At 40.0% G+C, this 17,292-nt stretch overlaps 1 long non-coding RNA gene across 4 annotated transcripts; it reads right to left on the bottom strand.

Moving 5' to 3' along the window:
- Positions 1-561: 561 nt before the first annotated feature.
- Positions 562-17,257, bottom strand: LOC109917860. Of its 4 annotated transcripts, XR_007265409.1 has the most exons (4): positions 17,203-17,257; positions 12,237-12,322; positions 2,575-2,807; positions 562-1,534 (listed from the first exon to the last, which is right to left on the bottom strand). It is a non-coding gene; the product is annotated as an uncharacterized LOC109917860 (long non-coding RNA). The 4 variants fall into 4 exon arrangements; XR_007265408.1 differs by lacking the exon at positions 562-1,534 and having other exon boundaries at positions 2,564-2,807; XR_007265407.1 differs by lacking the exons at positions 562-1,534; positions 17,203-17,257 and adding an exon at positions 16,997-17,196 and having other exon boundaries at positions 2,564-2,807.
- Positions 17,258-17,292: the final 35 nt, after the last annotated feature.

Below are 17,292 nucleotides of genomic sequence, written 5' to 3' on the forward strand. Positions count from 1 at the left end.
CTTCATCGGTCTAGGCATTGAATATAGGAGTTGGGACATTATGTTACAATTGTATAAGTTGTTGGTGAGGCCACACTTGGAGTATTGTGTACGGTTTTGGTCATCCTGTTATAGGAAGACATAGTTAAACTGGAAAGTGTGCAAAGAAGATTTACAAGGATATTGCCAGGACTAGTAGGCCTGAGTTATAGGGAGAGGTTGGCCAGGATAGGACTTTATTTCTTGGAATGCAGGAGAATGAGGGGTGACCTTATTGAGGTGTACAAAATCATGAGGAGCACAGTTAGGATGAATGCATATAGTCTTGGGAATGGGGAATTGAAAACTAGAGGGCGCGGGTTTAAGGTGAGAGGGGAAAGATTTAAGAAGGACTTGAGAGGCAACTTCTTCACACAGTGAGTGGTACGTATATGGAACGGGCTACCAGAGAAAGTGGTTGAAGCAGGTACAATAGTGACATTTAAAAAACATTCGGATAGGTACACGGATGGAAAGGGTTTTGAGGGATATGGACCAAATGTGGGCAATTGGAACTGGCTGAGTGGGCACCCTGGTCAGCATGGACCAGTTTGGGCCGAAGGGCCTATTTCCATGCTGTATTACTCTATGACTCTATAACTCTGGTACAGAGATGCTCTGGCTGAATCACTATCAATATCCAGTCAAGATCAACTGACTCAACACAGACTCAAAACTAATACCTTAGCATTCTGTATAGTGCAGTTCTGTTGCTGCCAATGCTTGTAGCTGTTACTGTGGGGACATGTGCTGTCATGGTATGTCATATTCAGCTGTTTTGTGCCATTCTCATACATCCACTGGAGTTCATTTGCAGCCACTCTAGCATCCAACAACCAACAATGATTACATTCCTTCCACTTTACCCTTCAGAAGAGATCTCTGTAACTTTTCAGCTCTGATCAAAATATTGTCATTTTCTTTTCTGGATGCCTCTTGTAGAGTTTGTCTTGCTCTTGCAAATTCAAATATATCTTCATTTGTCTTATAGTCTGCATATCTTAGTATTCAGTTTTCAAATACCTCTATTTTCTTCCATAGATCTTTACTTATTGTCCAGGTTTCTTAGTCATACAGGAAAGAAGATAGAATAAAGCATTTATGACATTTTCTCCTTGTTACAAGCTTGTGTTTTCTTGTTGATAACATATTCTTCAGCTTCACAAAATTACTTCCATCTATTTCTTTCCTTGTTTAACTTCTACGTCACATCCTCCATCCATTATTATAATTTCTCCTAAATATACAAACCTATTTATTTGTTCTGGTGTGGCACTATCCACAATTTAACACACATAATATGGATGGATAAAGAATATAAATAAATAGAATTACAAATATCAAAAGTTCAGACCATAAGTTGTAAAGTTCTTTTCCACTTATAGACCTTTTGGTTTTTATAATTATGAGACGCTGTTGTTTGTCTGATAATGGTTGTCCTTTGATTCAATGGCTGATCAGGCGAATGTAGGTCTTTCCTTGGATGAATTCTTTTATTTCAGCTTTCTGGGGTGTTCTGTCATTTTCCCCACATGGACAGAAAGAGAATGAGAGAGAGAGAGATGCTGTGAACAGGCTCTGGATGTTTTCACTTTCTGATGCTCTTGGCACTCACACCTTTTTAACACTCTGCGGGTCAACGATACAGAGGATTCTGGCCAGGCAGAATTACCTTAACTTGAAAGATTCTTGATGCCATTCAGTGTCAAAATCTATATTTGCTTCCAAAAAGCAACATTGTAATGCACAGCTCAACAATATAGGCCCATAAGAAATCAGAATAGGAGTTAGCCATTTGACCCATCATGGCTGATCCAACATTTTTCACATCCACTTTCCTGCCCTTTTCCCCATAACCCTAGATTCCCCGACTGATCAAGAATCAATCTATCTCAGCCTTAAATATACATAGGGACTCTGCTCCCACTGCTCTCTGTGACTAGGGATTCCAAAGACTCTTCATCTCAGTCTTAAATTGGTGCCCCTTTATTCTGAGACTGTGCCCTCTGATCCTAGACTCTCCTTTGAGAGGAAACATCTTAGCATTTACCCTGTTGCCCCTTAAGAATCCTATATGTTTCAATGAGATTACCTTTCATTCTTCTAAACTCCAATGAGTAGAGTCCCAACCTGTTTAGCCTTTGCTCCTAAGACAATCTCTCCATATTAGGAATCACCCTAGTGAACTTTCTCTGAACTGCCTAAAATTAAATGACATCTTTCTGTGAATAATGTACCAAAACTTTTAAAAGTAAAGACAACCCCAGCGTTTTACATATAAACATATAAAGAGAAACAAGAACTGGCCACTTGGCCATTTGAGTCTGCTCCACCATTCAATAAGATCATGGCCAACCTGATTTTAACCTCCATTCCAAAGTCCTGCACGTCCCCGATACACTCTCATCCTTGGTAATGAAGAATCTATCTACCTCTGTCTTAAAAAATATTTAAAGATTCTGCATCCACTCCCCTTTAAGGAAGGGTATTCCAAAGTTTCACAACTTTCAGAGAAAAAGAGTTTCACTCTCGTTAACAACAATTGTTCACTGTTACCTTAAGATCACCAGGTTTATAAGTTTTGACTGTTAAGATATGTGAGTTCATTGACATGTGTTTCTGCTACTATTGATATTTGTAATATTTGGATTGAATCTTTATGATAAGTATGTCCTAAATATTGGTTCGATGCAGTCAATTTGCTTCTTCAATATTGCTTTTTTCTACTTTAAGAGCAGTCACAACTCAAGTTCTTCATAGCTTCTCTCCTGTGAGGAGACCAAGATGATCTGTTGGGAGAAAGAGAGAATTGGAACAAATATTTTTTACAAAGAGCGAATAGGACAAAGCTAAAAATAAATCGAAGTAGTTTTAAAGAACTAAGAAGGTTATTCAGCCACTTTGTCTAAACTGGTGTAACAAGGTGTGAAGCTGGATGAACATAGCAGGCCAGGCAGCATCAGAGGTGCAGGAAAGCTGATGTTTCGGGTCTGGACCCTTCTTCAGAAATGGGGGAGGGGAAGGGAGCTCTGAATTAAATAGAGAGAGGGGGAGGCGGTGATAGAAGGTGGATAGAGGAACAGATAGGTGGAGAGAAGGCGGACAAGTCAAGGAGGCAGGGATGAAGCCAGTATAGGTGAGTGTAGGTAGGGAGTTGGGATGAGGGTTGGTCAGTGAGGCGGGAGGGGCAGTTGGGGGGGAGGGAAGACGGACGGGTCAAGGAGGCAGGGATGAGGCTAGTAGGTAGGAAGTGGGGGATGCTGCCTGGCCTGCTGTGTTCATCCAGCTGCATACCTTGTTATGTCAGACTCCAGCATCAGCAGTTCCTACTATCTCTTGTCTAAACTGGTTCTTTGGCAGAGGAAATACATAATTAATCCCACAGGTTTGCTTTGGTTCCTTCATCTCATATCCTTGTTTCAAATGTTTACATCTTTTTGGCTTAAAAAATGCGATGATATCTGTCAGGGCCACTCCCTCTGGCAAAGAAAGCAGTCATGTTCTCTACAAATTTCTCCTTACTCTGTTTAAATTGATGATTTATCAGACTCTCCAGCCAGGGAGAAATTGAATTCTCAACTAAGCTTCTCAAAATCTGTTAAAATTGAGAAAACACTGTTCAATAAACTTGAAATCTCTCTCTGAAGGAACAACACCAGTATCTCAAGTCATGAGGAGGATTACATGATAAAAACAGAAACTGAAATTGCTTCTGTTTGTTTTCTGAGCATGGTATGAATTTTCTTAAGTGAAAATACTCTGTATTGCATAGTCAAAAGTTAGCCTATGAATTGATGAGACCAAGATCAAACGTTGATGCCTCTCATGGGTCTTCCCCAATTCTGCCTACTTCTATTTATCATATCCTCTTTCAGTATGTCATTTGTTCTCTTTTCTTTCACGTATTGCCAAAAGAAAGAATAACAAACAAATGTAAATGCATTTATAAAATGCCTTTCACAGCCTCATAAAGTGGTTTAAAGTCGATCAACTACTTTTGTGGTGAGTATTGTATGAAGGAAATGTCTTCTAATTATTCATCATAAATGAGTAAGATTTTGGGCTTGACTTTAAGCTTACCCGTAAGACCCAAGTCACTTACAATTAAAGACTGAATTAAGGCAGCCTTTCCAAAACCTGTTCTGATTAGTTATAAAACCCATTCCAGATACAAAAGTATATTTTAATAACTTTTACAAAATTTGTTAAGTTTATCATAAATACAAAATAAAGTATACTCAATAAAAGCAATGGATTTCAATTGACACTGCTCGTGATACTGTTTGACTGGATACAAGTCTCTTATTTTCTCCTGTTGACTAACATTGTCCTATTTTCTATGTTCTTTTCTGTACACTGAACCTCTGAAAATGGTCACTATCAACCCTTGTTAGCCACTACCCCCATCAGAGGCATCCTGAAATCTAAATGGCTTGTCAATACATGGCGAGTACATAATCAATGTCAGATTAGCTAAACAATACATACCCAATTTATAAATGGTTTCTTTAGAAGGAATGATTTTCTTGCCGATATCAATTCCTTCAATTTCCTAATTCGTTCCTTCAAATGTCAGCCACATCCCTTTTATGACAGCTCATCCCACTTTGTTTACTAACTTCATAGATCTCTACCAAAATAAGTGAACTGGCAAGATATATCTCATTTATCTACTTTTCTTTTGATTTATCCCATGACTATCTCTGCTAATGTCTGTCTTCGTAAGGTTGGGAGCTAGAATCATTTATATAAATGACTTGTATGTGAACATAGGAGGTATGGTTAGTAAGTTTGCAGATGACACGAGAATCAGAGGTGTAGTTGACAGTAAAGAAGGTTACCTCAGAGTACAATGGGATCTTGATCAGATGGGCCAATGGGTCAAAGAGTAGCAGATGCAGTTTAATTTAGATAAATGTGAGGTGTTGCATTTTGGAAAGGCAAATCAGGGTAGGACTTATACACTTAATGGTAAGGTCTTGGGGAATGTTGCTGAACAAAGAGACCTGGAAGTGCAGTTTCATAGTTCCTTGAAAGTGGAATCCCAGATAGACAGGACAGTGAAGAAGGCGTTTGGTATGCTTGCCTTTATTGGTCAGTGCATTGAGTATAGGAGTGGGAAGGTCACGTTGCAGCTGTACAGGTCATTGGTTATGCCACTTTTGGAATACTGCATGCAATTCTGGTCTCTCTGCTATAGGAAGGATGTTGTGAAAATTAAAAGGGTTCAGAAAAGGTTTACAAGGATGTTGCTAGGGTTGGAGGGTTTGAGCTACATGGAGATACTGAATAGACTAGGGCTATTTTCCCTGGAGTGAGGAGGCTGAGGGGTGATGTTACAGAGGTTTATAAAATCATGAGGGGCAGGGATAGGGTGAGTAAATAAGGTCTTTTTCCTGAGATGGGGTAGTCCAAAACTAGATGGCACAGGTTTAAGGTGAGAGGGGTAAGATTTAAAACTTTTTCACGCAGAATGGAATGAGGTGTCACAGCAACTGGTGGAGGCTGGTACAATTACAACATTTAAAAGGCATCTGGATGGATATATGAATAGGAAGGGTTTAGAGGGATATGGGCCAAATGCTGGCAAATGGGACTAGATTTATTTGGGATATCTGATTGGCATGGACAAGTTGGACCAGCTCTATGACTCTAATTAAAGAAGACTGGGTTGAAATCATAGACATTAAATATATAACCTTGCAGTTTAACTTTGCTCTGCTAAAACTACTGTATTATTAATAAATTGTTTTTTTTGTTTAAACTATAAACCTGGTGCCTGGTATCAGTTATTCACTAAATCTGGTCAGGAACTATTGGGGTCAATTTTGACAGCCATTGAGTAATTTTATTGTTTTGCAAATTCAGGAATAGGGAGGCTGATTTGATTTGACAAACTGTGTCCATGTCATAACATAATATTTATAATAATGTATGGAATTGTACTTATTTGTCCAACATCTGCCATTCTATGCAGCAAGAATTGATTTCTCCAGCACATCCAGTGCTGAGTTCTATTTAACCCATCTCTGAATTTTCCTGGCAACACTATTGATTCTACAGCTCCTTAATATGATTGGGTAGCCCATCTTCAAAGATTTTTATTCTGCCATAATGGTGATTTTCTCTTCTCCTTCATCAAGTGCCTGTGACATCATCACAGTGGGTGTTGCTAATTGCATTCCAGTATTAACCCTTCCAACTCTTCCAGCACATGTACAGCAGATTTTTATTCAGCTTTTCGTGAAGGAAAAGGCTATATTTTTTAATTTTCTTGGCCAGTTTTGCAGCTATACTGAAACAGCTTTACGAGAGGTATTTCCTGGAGGAGCTTCAGCAAAACAGCCAGAACATTGTTGTTCCTGATTTACAGCATCCACAGTTCTTTTGGTTTTTATTTAGTACTTAACTGTTCTGAGTTCTGAGGAAGGGTCACCGGACCCGAAACATTAACTCTGTTTTATCCTTCACAGATGCTGCCAGACCTGCTGAGCTTTTCCAGCTACTTGTTTTTGTTATTGTTGACCCCCATACTCTTTGCTGAAATCTGTGCTCTCAGCTGTTTATAGATTAATTGTATTAAACACTGGGATCTCAGATATTGGAAATCTCCACAAGATGTCAAGATAGATCATCCACTTCAAACGTGGCTGAAGAATGCAAGAACTTTAACGTTGCATTTTAAGTACAGTGCTGAGCCATCATTAAGGCTGGAAATGATTAAAAATGGGGCCTTCTCCTCTGATTAGCTGTTTAATTGTTCACCATCATTCACAACTGGATTTGGATGGACACTAAAACTGTGACCTGATCCAATCATTTTGGGATCATTTAACTTGACTTATAGCATGCTGTTTCCACCGTTTGGTATGTATGCAGCCTTGTGTTGTAGCTTCCCCAGGGTGGCACCTCACATTTAAATACACATAACGCTAGTTCTGGTATGCACTTCTAAATTCTTCTTGAACCAAGTTTGATCCTCAGGCCTGAATATAATGATAACAGTGAAGAATGTTCTGGGTCACGATGTCACAGATTGTATTATAATACAATTCCAGTGCTGTTGCGAATGAACCCTACAGCACTTCATGGATGCCCAGATCTCTTAAATCTTTCCTTTTTAGCATGCGCATTGGCCACACGATATGATGGGGACCATCCAGTGTCAAGATGGGACTTCACAAGGGATGGTTTTTCATCATCCCTGAGAAATAATAACATGGATATGCGCATGTGACTAGTCAATTCTTGAGATCACATCAAATATATTTTACACTCATGGTGACGCTCACCACCTGCTGCCAGTCAATCTGAAAATACGACCTTCAAATCTTGGCTAGTAGTGATGCATCGAGCTACTCTTATTGTTGGACATTCTGTGCTCTTGCTACTCTCAATTTTTCTTCTGTGGTAGTCAACAGGACGGAGAACTCATTCATCAAATGAGGGAAAGTGACAATCAGCATGATGTTTCTTTGGTTATATTTGGCCACATCTCATGTGGTCTTCATGAGATTTCATGGCATCTGGGCAATTATTGAGGATCCCAGAATCCCTCCATGCTGACTCTACACTAGTGCTACCACTGCCATTTTGTCCTGATGAAGGAACAGGTGTACCCAGAGATTTGATAGAGGAATTTAGGATATAGAAGAAAGATTATATTTAATCATATCAGGCAATTGCTTGACTAGTCTGTGGGACAGTTCTCAATTTTGGCACCAATCCCAACTGCCAACTCTGAAGTTGGAGAGGGCAGGGCCAGCTGTAACTTTGTCATGTTTAAACCCAGTGTTGAAATTGATACCAAGTGGTGGCTCAGTGGTTAGCACTGCTGCCTCACAGCGCCAGGAATCTGGGCTCGATTCCACCCTCGGGCGACTGTCTGTGTGGAGTTTGCACATTCTCCCTGTGTCTGCGTGGGTTTCCTCCCATTGTCCAGAGATGTACAGGCTAGGTGGATTGGCCATGCTAAATTGCCCATAGCTTTCAGGGAGGTGTAGATTAGGTGAGTTATAGGGGGATGGGTCTGGGTGGGATGTCTGAGGGTCGATGTGGACTTGTTGGGCCGAAGGGCCTGTTTCCACACTGTAGGGATTCTATGATCTGTTTTATGCTTATTATAGTTTATCATTATGGCACAGATACAACTGAATGGCTTCTTTGGCCATTTCACAGTAAACCACATTGTGTGACTCCAGACTCAATAAAATCAGACAGCACTGAAACAGACTCTTCCATCCAACCAGTCCATGCCGAACATAATCGCAAACTAAACTAATCCCACCTGCTTGCTCCTGGCCCATATCCTTCAAAACCTTTCTTATTCATGTACTTACCCAAAAGTCTTTTAAATGTTGTAATTGTACCCACATCCACCACTTTCTCAGGAAGTTCATTTCATACACATGCCACCCTCTGTGTAAAAAAAAAAAATTGCCCCTCGTGTCTTTTTTAAAATCTTTCTCCTCTCATCTTAAAGATGTGCCCCCAGTCTTGAAATACCCCATTCTAAGCATAAGACAACTAACGTTAACCCTATCTATACCCCTCATTATCTTATAAACTTCTGCAAGGTCCCCTCTCGACCTCTAATGCTCCAGTGAAAAAAATCCCAGCCTATCCCACCTTTCTTTATAACTCAAACTTTCCATACCCAGCAACATACTGGGAAATCTCTTCTGAATCCAGCTTAATAATATCCTTCCTATAACTGGGTGACTAGAACTGGACAGTGTTCCAGAAGAGGCCTCACCTATGTCAAACTGAATAAGGACAGCAGGTTTCCTTCTCTACAGAGCATTAATGAACCAGGTAGGTATTTACTAAAATTTGGAAGTTTCATTCTACTCTTGCTGACTTGCTCACTGAAATTAGTTCTAGTAGGAACAATTAATTTTACAACTCATTACGGTCTTTAGTCAAAACATGGCTGAAAGTGACAATGTTCAGAGTTGACTTAAGATTGAATGGTCTTGATCAAAACAGTTTTTGACTGTTCAACTTGATAAACCACCATGAGACTTAGGTGCAGGACATTATGTTTTTTTCATATGTACTCAAAGACGTCCAGTCTTGAACATTCTAAGACTGAACTCTGGCAAAATCCCAGAAGTTCCTACCTCATATAGACCTTAAGTCATATATTCAATTTCTAATATGATTGTAATTTGATCAGATGTCTTTTATTTCCCACAGTACATATGTCATACATTGTTCATGTCCACACAAGGCTTTCCATTATCCTGCTGATTATGTTGCCGAGGGTTCATCCTTGTTTCCATCACTCATTCCCTGGCTTGGCCTTTTGCCATCCTGTCTGAGGTGCACCTGCTAAACTACTGTTCTACTTAAATTTATTTTCCTACAAACATTGCTACCACTTTTCAAGGAGCCTAAATAAAAGTTAAGTCAATGGGAATTGAAAGAAAACTGCAGTTGGTTCGTTCGCTGAGCTGGTTTGTTAGTTTGCAGATTTTTCATTACCCTACTGGTGCAGCCTCTGATGAAGCATTGTTGTGTTTTCTCACTTGTTAATTAAACTCAGGGGTTCGTTGGAATTGATTACCTCATTTATGGTTTTTCTTTGTAGTGGTGTGTATTTAGGGTCTAATTCCATGTGTTTATTGATGGCCTTCCTGTTGGAGAATGAGGCCTCTAGAAATTCTCGTGCTTGTCTCTAATTGGCTTGTCCTAGGATCCTGACATTGTCCCAATTGAACTGGTGATTCTCTTTGTCTGTGTGTATGGAGACAAGTCAGTATTGGTCATGTATTTTTGTTGCTAGTTAGTGTTCATGTATTCTTGTAGCCAGTTTCCTTCCTGTCTGTCCAACGTAAGCCAGCTCAGCGAGCGAACCAACCACAGCATCCACAATCCAAGCTACAAATCTACTCAAGAACCTGAAAGAAAACTCTCCACAAGCTGGACCCAAACCAGCACAAATAAAGATGGTTGTGGTTTTTAAAAATGTACCTTATCTCAATTTCAAGACATTGCTGGATGGTGGTTTCAGGGCTATAGCTAACACCCAACTGCCACATTCAGGACGTTCCTCCTTATAATCTGAAGTGGGAGATAGTTAATTATTTCCTTCTTGTTGTCAGCTCGATGCATATCTTCTTAGATAATGAAACAGCTTTGCCTGCATGCAGCAAGAATTGCACAATATTCAGGTGTGGGCTGGTAAATGGCAAGAAATATTTGCTCATGCAAGGCAATAACCATCCACTGTCCCCACCATCAACATCATAGAATCACCACTGGCCAAAAGGTTAACTGGTGTGGTCCTCCATTTTTGCTTCAAAGGCTGACTAGGTGAAAGTTGGGAGTATGATGGAATACTTGACACTTGCCTGGATGATACACACAATTCAAATAAAATGTAACCCATTTGATTGGCGTCCAACTACTATCACAGAATGTTCACTTCCTCCATGATCAGTTTACCATAGCTGCTGTATGTAGCACCTATAAAATTAACTGGAGCAATCGGTAAGGCTTATTTGCAAATAAATTGCATTACAGTGCATATCTCTGGTTGAAAAACTACTACTAGCTGGGGCAACAAACGGATGTTTTGTCTGTTATTTCTGGTTTTACTTATATCTTTTCTTGGCTTCCCTGCTTTCACGAACTAATCTTTGATGGTAAAGCCAAAGCCAAAAAACTGGACATGGTTTTACAAAACAACTTTTGAGTTTTTAAGCCATCATTCCGTATTAGTCTAAAAATGGACCAGATAACTATATTTGTGACAAAAAAACAGAAATTGTGGGAGAAACTCAGCAGGTCTGGCAAACTCTGTGGAATGAAAGCAGAGTTAATATTTCCAGTTCAGTGACTCTTCTTCAGAACTGCTATTTCACTGTATTTGTTTTTGGGTCTCAGTTGACAGATTCAGATGCAATAGTCTTACCATGTAATGAGTTACCTCATTGGCTGCATGCTAAGACTATATCCTAACAAATACAGAAATAATTAAATGTTAATCTTTACAAACATCAAACGTATTGTGCAACCTTTAAGTAGTGTGACTTACTTAATTCATTTAAATTACATTTAAATTCTTCCCCCGCTATGCAAGAATGTCAATGTTATGTGAACACGACTAAAGAGCATATTTACCTAGAGTTGAAATGGTTCAAAATCAATATGTTGCAATTAAAGTGTTTGTTGGTTTTAGGCAAATGTCCTTGGTCCAGAACAAAACTATTTTAAATTTTATGAAGCAAATATCATACTAAAAACAGGCAGAGGTGATGGATTGAATGTGGTTTCTACTTCCCGCTGTAGCCTCAGCACATTTCAACACAGACTGTTTTCTGTTTCCTTTTTTTTAAGATTGTGAAACATTGCATAGAAGCTCCTTGCAGGGCCTGACTTATCCTTCTTTAATTCACATGATTATAAATAGTTAATTGATTATCTAATCATGTCAGCAGACTATTATCACAGCCATCTCCTAGATTACAACTGATAAAGTTAGAGTGCAGACATCTTAATAGGCTTACATTGTCCTTTACAAGTTAGAATATTTTAATACAAATCAGAAACAAGCAGCCACCATAACCATTTAACTATCCTTCTCTTGTCTCTTATTGTTAAACTATTCATTTTATGAACAGAATTACTTATTATAAACTGTTCTCTTTTCTGTTCAATCATCTTGAATTGTTCTAATATCTGATGCATTCTACAGATGTCTAGATTCATGCAACAAGCTATTCCCAATCATCATAATATTCTTAGCCTAACCTAATCAATAAAAATAGCCCTTCGCATACCATCAGTTAACTCTTTGCTCACCAAAGGCCCTGACAAGTATTTATAAAGTGCAGTACCTGAAATTAAAAGTACATGAAAAAAGAAATTTGGAATTTTAAGGTGATCCTTATTTTTCTTTTTAAGGTAAGAATGCATTTACAGTGTAATTTTACCACATTAACTTGTTTTTGAACAATTTGCATTGACTCCCTCTTTCTATGCTTATACATTTCCTCCATCTCTTTGATCTGTATCATTCTCTTCCTCTTTAAGCGAGCTCTTTTCTCTTCTGTCTTTAAGATGGGCTACAGCAATTCAAGGTTATGATTCAACACTCCAGAACAATTAGGGATGGACAACAAATGTTGGTCTTATCTGCAACACGCACCTCCAACAGAAGAATTAAAAAACTTTTTATTTGAATATACGCAAAGGAAAGGCTGTGCACGTACCAGTATTGCCACTTATTTTCAATTTCCTCTGCTCCTTTTGCGATACTTATTTCCTCTTCTAAAACTTATCCAGGACATTGAAATCCCTTTTCAAACAATAAAGTAATATTTGAGCAGTCATTATTATAATGCAGGGAAACATGACTCATGTATAGCAAGATGTCACAACTATCAATGAGATATATGACCATACAACCTGTTTTTCGTGATAAAAACAGAAGTTGCTGGAAAAGCTCAGCAGGTCTGGCAGCATCTGTGAAGAAAAAAATCAGAGCTAACTTTTTGGGTCCAGTGACCCTTCCTCAGAACTGTTCAGTGACCCTTCCTGTTCTGAGGAAGAGTCAACAGGAAGGGTCACTGGACCCGAAACGTTAACTCCGATTTTTTCCTTCACAGATGCTGCCAAAGCTGCTGAGCTTTTCCAGCAACTTCTGTTTTTGTTCCTGAGTTACAGCATCTGCAGTTCTTTCAGTTTTTATTCTGTTTTTGGTGATGTTACTTAAACGATAAGTGGATAAAGCAAAGAACCTTCCTGTTCTTCTTTGAATAGTATCATAGGAGTTTTTATATCCTCAGCGGGATACAGAGTGCCTTAATTTTGCATCTCATGCAAAATTCAGCACTCCCTAAGTACTGCACTGAAATGTCAACCAAGATTATGTACTCAAATCCCTAGAGTGGAACTTGAAACAATAAGCTTCTCATTTAGGGGCCTCAGGTATGCCACTGAGCCAAACAGGATTTCTTATGGTCCCCATACTGACATGATTAAAAATGTTTTTATTGCAATTTTGTACAGATTTATCATAACCTCTTTGCACTTGTACACTAAGCATCTATTTATAAACCCAACATAACACGGCCTTCTTTCAAAACCAAAAGAACTGCGGATGCTGGAAATCAGAAACAAAAATGCAAATTGCTGGAAAAGCTCAGTGGACCTGGGAGCATCTGTGGGGAGAAATCAGTTATCGTTTCAGGTCCAGTGACCTTTCCTCAATTTTGTTGAGTATTTCCAGCAATTTCTGTTTTTGTTTCTGATTTCCAGCATCCACAGTTCTTTTGGTTATCTGATTAAATTTGGGTATCTGGTCAGCACGGACAAATTGGACCGAAGGGCCAATTTCCATGGTGTACATCTCTACGATTCTATGACTCTAGAGTACATATTTGAAATGCCAAGGAGGATGAAATTACACTTCTAGAAATAGAAATAGAGGAGGTTGATGCTTGGCACACAAGTAAAATTAGGAGCTGGCCGAGTAATTGGGAAAAGCAGTTAATGAAAACAGAAATTGCTCTGCTGCGCTTTTCCAACAATTTCTGTTTTCATTACTGCTTTTCCCAATTACTTTGCCAGCTCCTAATTTTACTTGTGTGCCAAGCATCAATCTCATACCTCAGATATTTCTAAAAGTGTAATTTGCATCCCTCATTGGCAATTCAAACTTGTACTCATAGCATCATAGAATCATAGAGATGTACAGCATAGAAACAGGCCCTTTGGTCCAATTCATCCATGCTGACCAGATATCCAAAATTAATCTAGTCCAACTTGTCAGCATTTGGCCTTATCCCTATTCATGTACCCGTCCAAATGCCTTTTTAAGTGTTGTAAATGTACCAGCCCCACCACATCCTCTGGCAGCTCGTTCCATACATACACCACCCTCTGCATGATAAAGGTGCCTCTTCGGTCTCTTTTAAATCTTTCCTCTCTCACCTTAAACCTATAGAACATAGAACATTACAGTGCAGTACAGGCCCTTTGGCCCTCGATGTTGCGCCGACCTGTGAAACCAATCTGAAGCCCATCTAACCTAAACTATTCCATTATCATCCATATGTTTATCCAATGACCATTTAAATGCCCTTAAAGTTGGCGAGTCTACTATTTTTGCAGGCAGGGCATTCCATGCCCTTACTACTCTCTGAGTAAAGAACCTACCTCTGACATCTGTCCTATATCTATCACCCCTCAATTTAAAGCTATGTCCCCTCGTGCTAGCCATCACCATCCGAGGAAAAATGCTCCCACTGTCCACCCTATCTAATCCTCTGATCATCTTGTATGTCTCTATCAAGTCACCTCTTAACCTTCTTCTTTCTAACGAAAACAACCTCAAGACCCTCAGCCTTTCCTCATAAGACCTTCCCTCCATACCAGGCAACATCCTGGTAAATCTCCTCTGCACCCTTTTCAACGCTTCCACATCCTTCCTATAATGCGGTGACCAGAACTGTACGCAATACTCCAAGTGCGGCTGCACCAGAGTTTTGTACAGCTGCAACATGACCTCATGGCTCCGAAACTCAATCCCTCTACCAATAAAACCTAACATACTGTACCCCTTCTTAACAATGCTATCAACCTGGGTGGCAACTTTCAGTGATCTATGCACATGGACACAGAGATCTCTCTGCTCAACCACACTACCAAGAATCTTACCATTAGCCCAGTACTCTGTATTCCTGTCACTCCTTCCAAAGTGAATCACCTCACACTTTTCCGCATTAAACTCCATTTGCCACCTCTCAGCCCAGCTCTGCAGCTTATCTATGTCCCTCTGTAACCTGCAACATCCTTCCGCACTATCCACAACTCCACCGACTTTGGTGTCATCTGCAAATTTACTAACCCATCCTTCTACGCCCTCATCCAGGTCATTTATAAAAATGACAAACAGCAGTGGCCCTAAAACAGATCCTTGAGGTACACCACTAGTAACTGAACTCCAGGATGAACATTTCCCATCAACCACCACCCTCTGTCTTCTTACAGCTAGCCAATTTCTGATCCAAACCGCTAAATCATCCTCAATCCCATGCCTCCGTATTTTCTGCAATAGCCTACCATGGGGAACCTTATCAACCGCTTTACTGAAATCCATATACACCACATCAACCGCTTTACCCTCATCCACCTGTTTGGTCACCTTCTCAAAGAACTCAATAAGGTTTGTGAGGCACGACCTACCCTTCACAAAACCGTGTTGACTATCCCTAATCAAATTATTCCTTTCTAGATGATTATAAATCCTATCTCTTATAATCCTTTCCAACACTTTACCCACAACCGAAGTAAGGCTCACTGGTCTATAATTACCAGGGTTGTCTCTACTCCCCTTCTTGAACAAGGGGGCAACATTTGCTAGTCTCCAGTCTTCTGGCACTATTCCTGAAGATAATGACGACACAAAGATCAAAGCCAAAGGCTCTGCAATCTCCTCTCTAGCTTTCCAGAGAATCCTAGGATAAATCCCATCCGGCCCAGGGGACTTATCTATTTTCACACCTTCCAGAATTGCTAACACCTCCTCCTTATGAACCTCAATCCCGTCTAGTCTAATAGACTGTATCTCAGTATTCTCCTCGACTACATTGTCTTTTTCCTGTGTGAATACTGACGAAAAATATTCATTTAGCACCTCTCCTATCTCTTCGGACTCCACGCACAACTTCCCACTACTGTCCTTGACCGGCCCCAATCTTACTCTCGTCCTCTAATTTTGGACTCCCCAAACCTGGGAAAAAGACTTTGGCTGTTCAGCCTATCCACGATCCTCATGATTTTATAAACTTCTACAAGGTCACCCCTCAGCTCCCTCACTCCAGAGAAAATAGCCCCAGCCTATTCAGTCTCTCCCTACACCTTAAACCCTCCAACCCTAACAACATCCTTGTAAATCTTTTCTGAACCCTTTCAAGTTTCACAACATCCTTCCTATAGCTCAGAGACCAGAACTGAACACAGGGGTATTCTTAACTAATGTCCTGTACAGCTGCAAGGTGACCTTCCAACTCCTATACTCAATGCACTGACCAATAAGCGCAAGCATATCAAATGCCTTCCTCACTATCCTGTCTACCTGTGAGTCCACTTTCAAGAAACCATGAACTGCACCCCAAGGTCTCTTTGTTTGGCAACACTCTCCTAGACCTTACCGTTAACTGTACATGTCCTGCACTGATTTGCCTTACCAAAATGTAGCGCCTCACATTCATCTAAATTAAACTCCATTTGCCACTCTTGGGCCCATCTGATCAAGGTCCGGTTGTACTCTGAGATAACCTTCTTGGGTGTCCACTACACCACCAATTTTGGTGTCATCTGCAAACTTACTAACTGTTCCTCCTATGTTCACATCCAAATCATTTATATAAATCCCATCACACTTACCCATAGTAACTTGCACATTATTGTCTACCCATTCTGTTCATCTATTGCATTCCCCTTTTTCACAATCCTTGGCGCTGTTTGACAAACTTCTATGTCGCCTAATATTGTGTCCCGAGTGCACCAACTTGCATTTATACATCACTTGTAATGTGTGAAATTATCCCAAATACTTTGAAACAAAAACAGAAATTGCTGGAGAACTTGGCTGCTCTTATAGCATCCAATGGGGAGGCAACAGAGTTAAGGTTTCGAATCCCGTGACTCCTCTCATCAAGTTTCTTCAGCAACTTCAGTTTTAATTTCAGATCGCCAGCATCTGCAGACCTGTGTTTTATCCCAAGAGGTTTCACAGACGTACCATTCGCCACACGCAGTGGCGGATGCGCAACGATTCCTGCAATTCATTTCTAAATGCAGGTATGTCGCGTTTAAAGTGAACAAAGCAAAATACTACAGATGCTGAAAATCTGAAACAAACAGAGAATGCTGGAAAAAAAAACTCAGCATGTCTGTCAGAACCTGTTACAGAGTATCAGAACGGAAGAAAAGTCTGTATTTCTCTCCATAGATACTGCCTGACCTGCTAAGTGTCCCACTTACAGCGAGGCTCCGGCCATTGCCCCTGACTATAACAGCAGGGCAGGGCTATTCTCCCAACATCAGTCACAGATATAAAGGCATCTCTGTATTAACACCAAGACTATCTACTACCAAGCGTTAGACAAACCCTTCAACAGCTTCAAAGAGCAAATAAACAAACTCATCCACAAATAAACCACCACTAACCGACTGCACCACAACAAAGAACTCCTAGGACCCAATCATGCAGCTTCCGCCGTGCCTGCTCATATTTGTCAAAACTCAAGGACTAAGAAG

Source organism: Rhincodon typus, chromosome 2 (genome assembly GCF_021869965.1).
Source record: "Rhincodon typus isolate 14 chromosome 2, sRhiTyp1.1, whole genome shotgun sequence".
NCBI classification, from domain to species: domain Eukaryota; kingdom Metazoa; phylum Chordata; class Chondrichthyes; order Orectolobiformes; family Rhincodontidae; genus Rhincodon; species Rhincodon typus.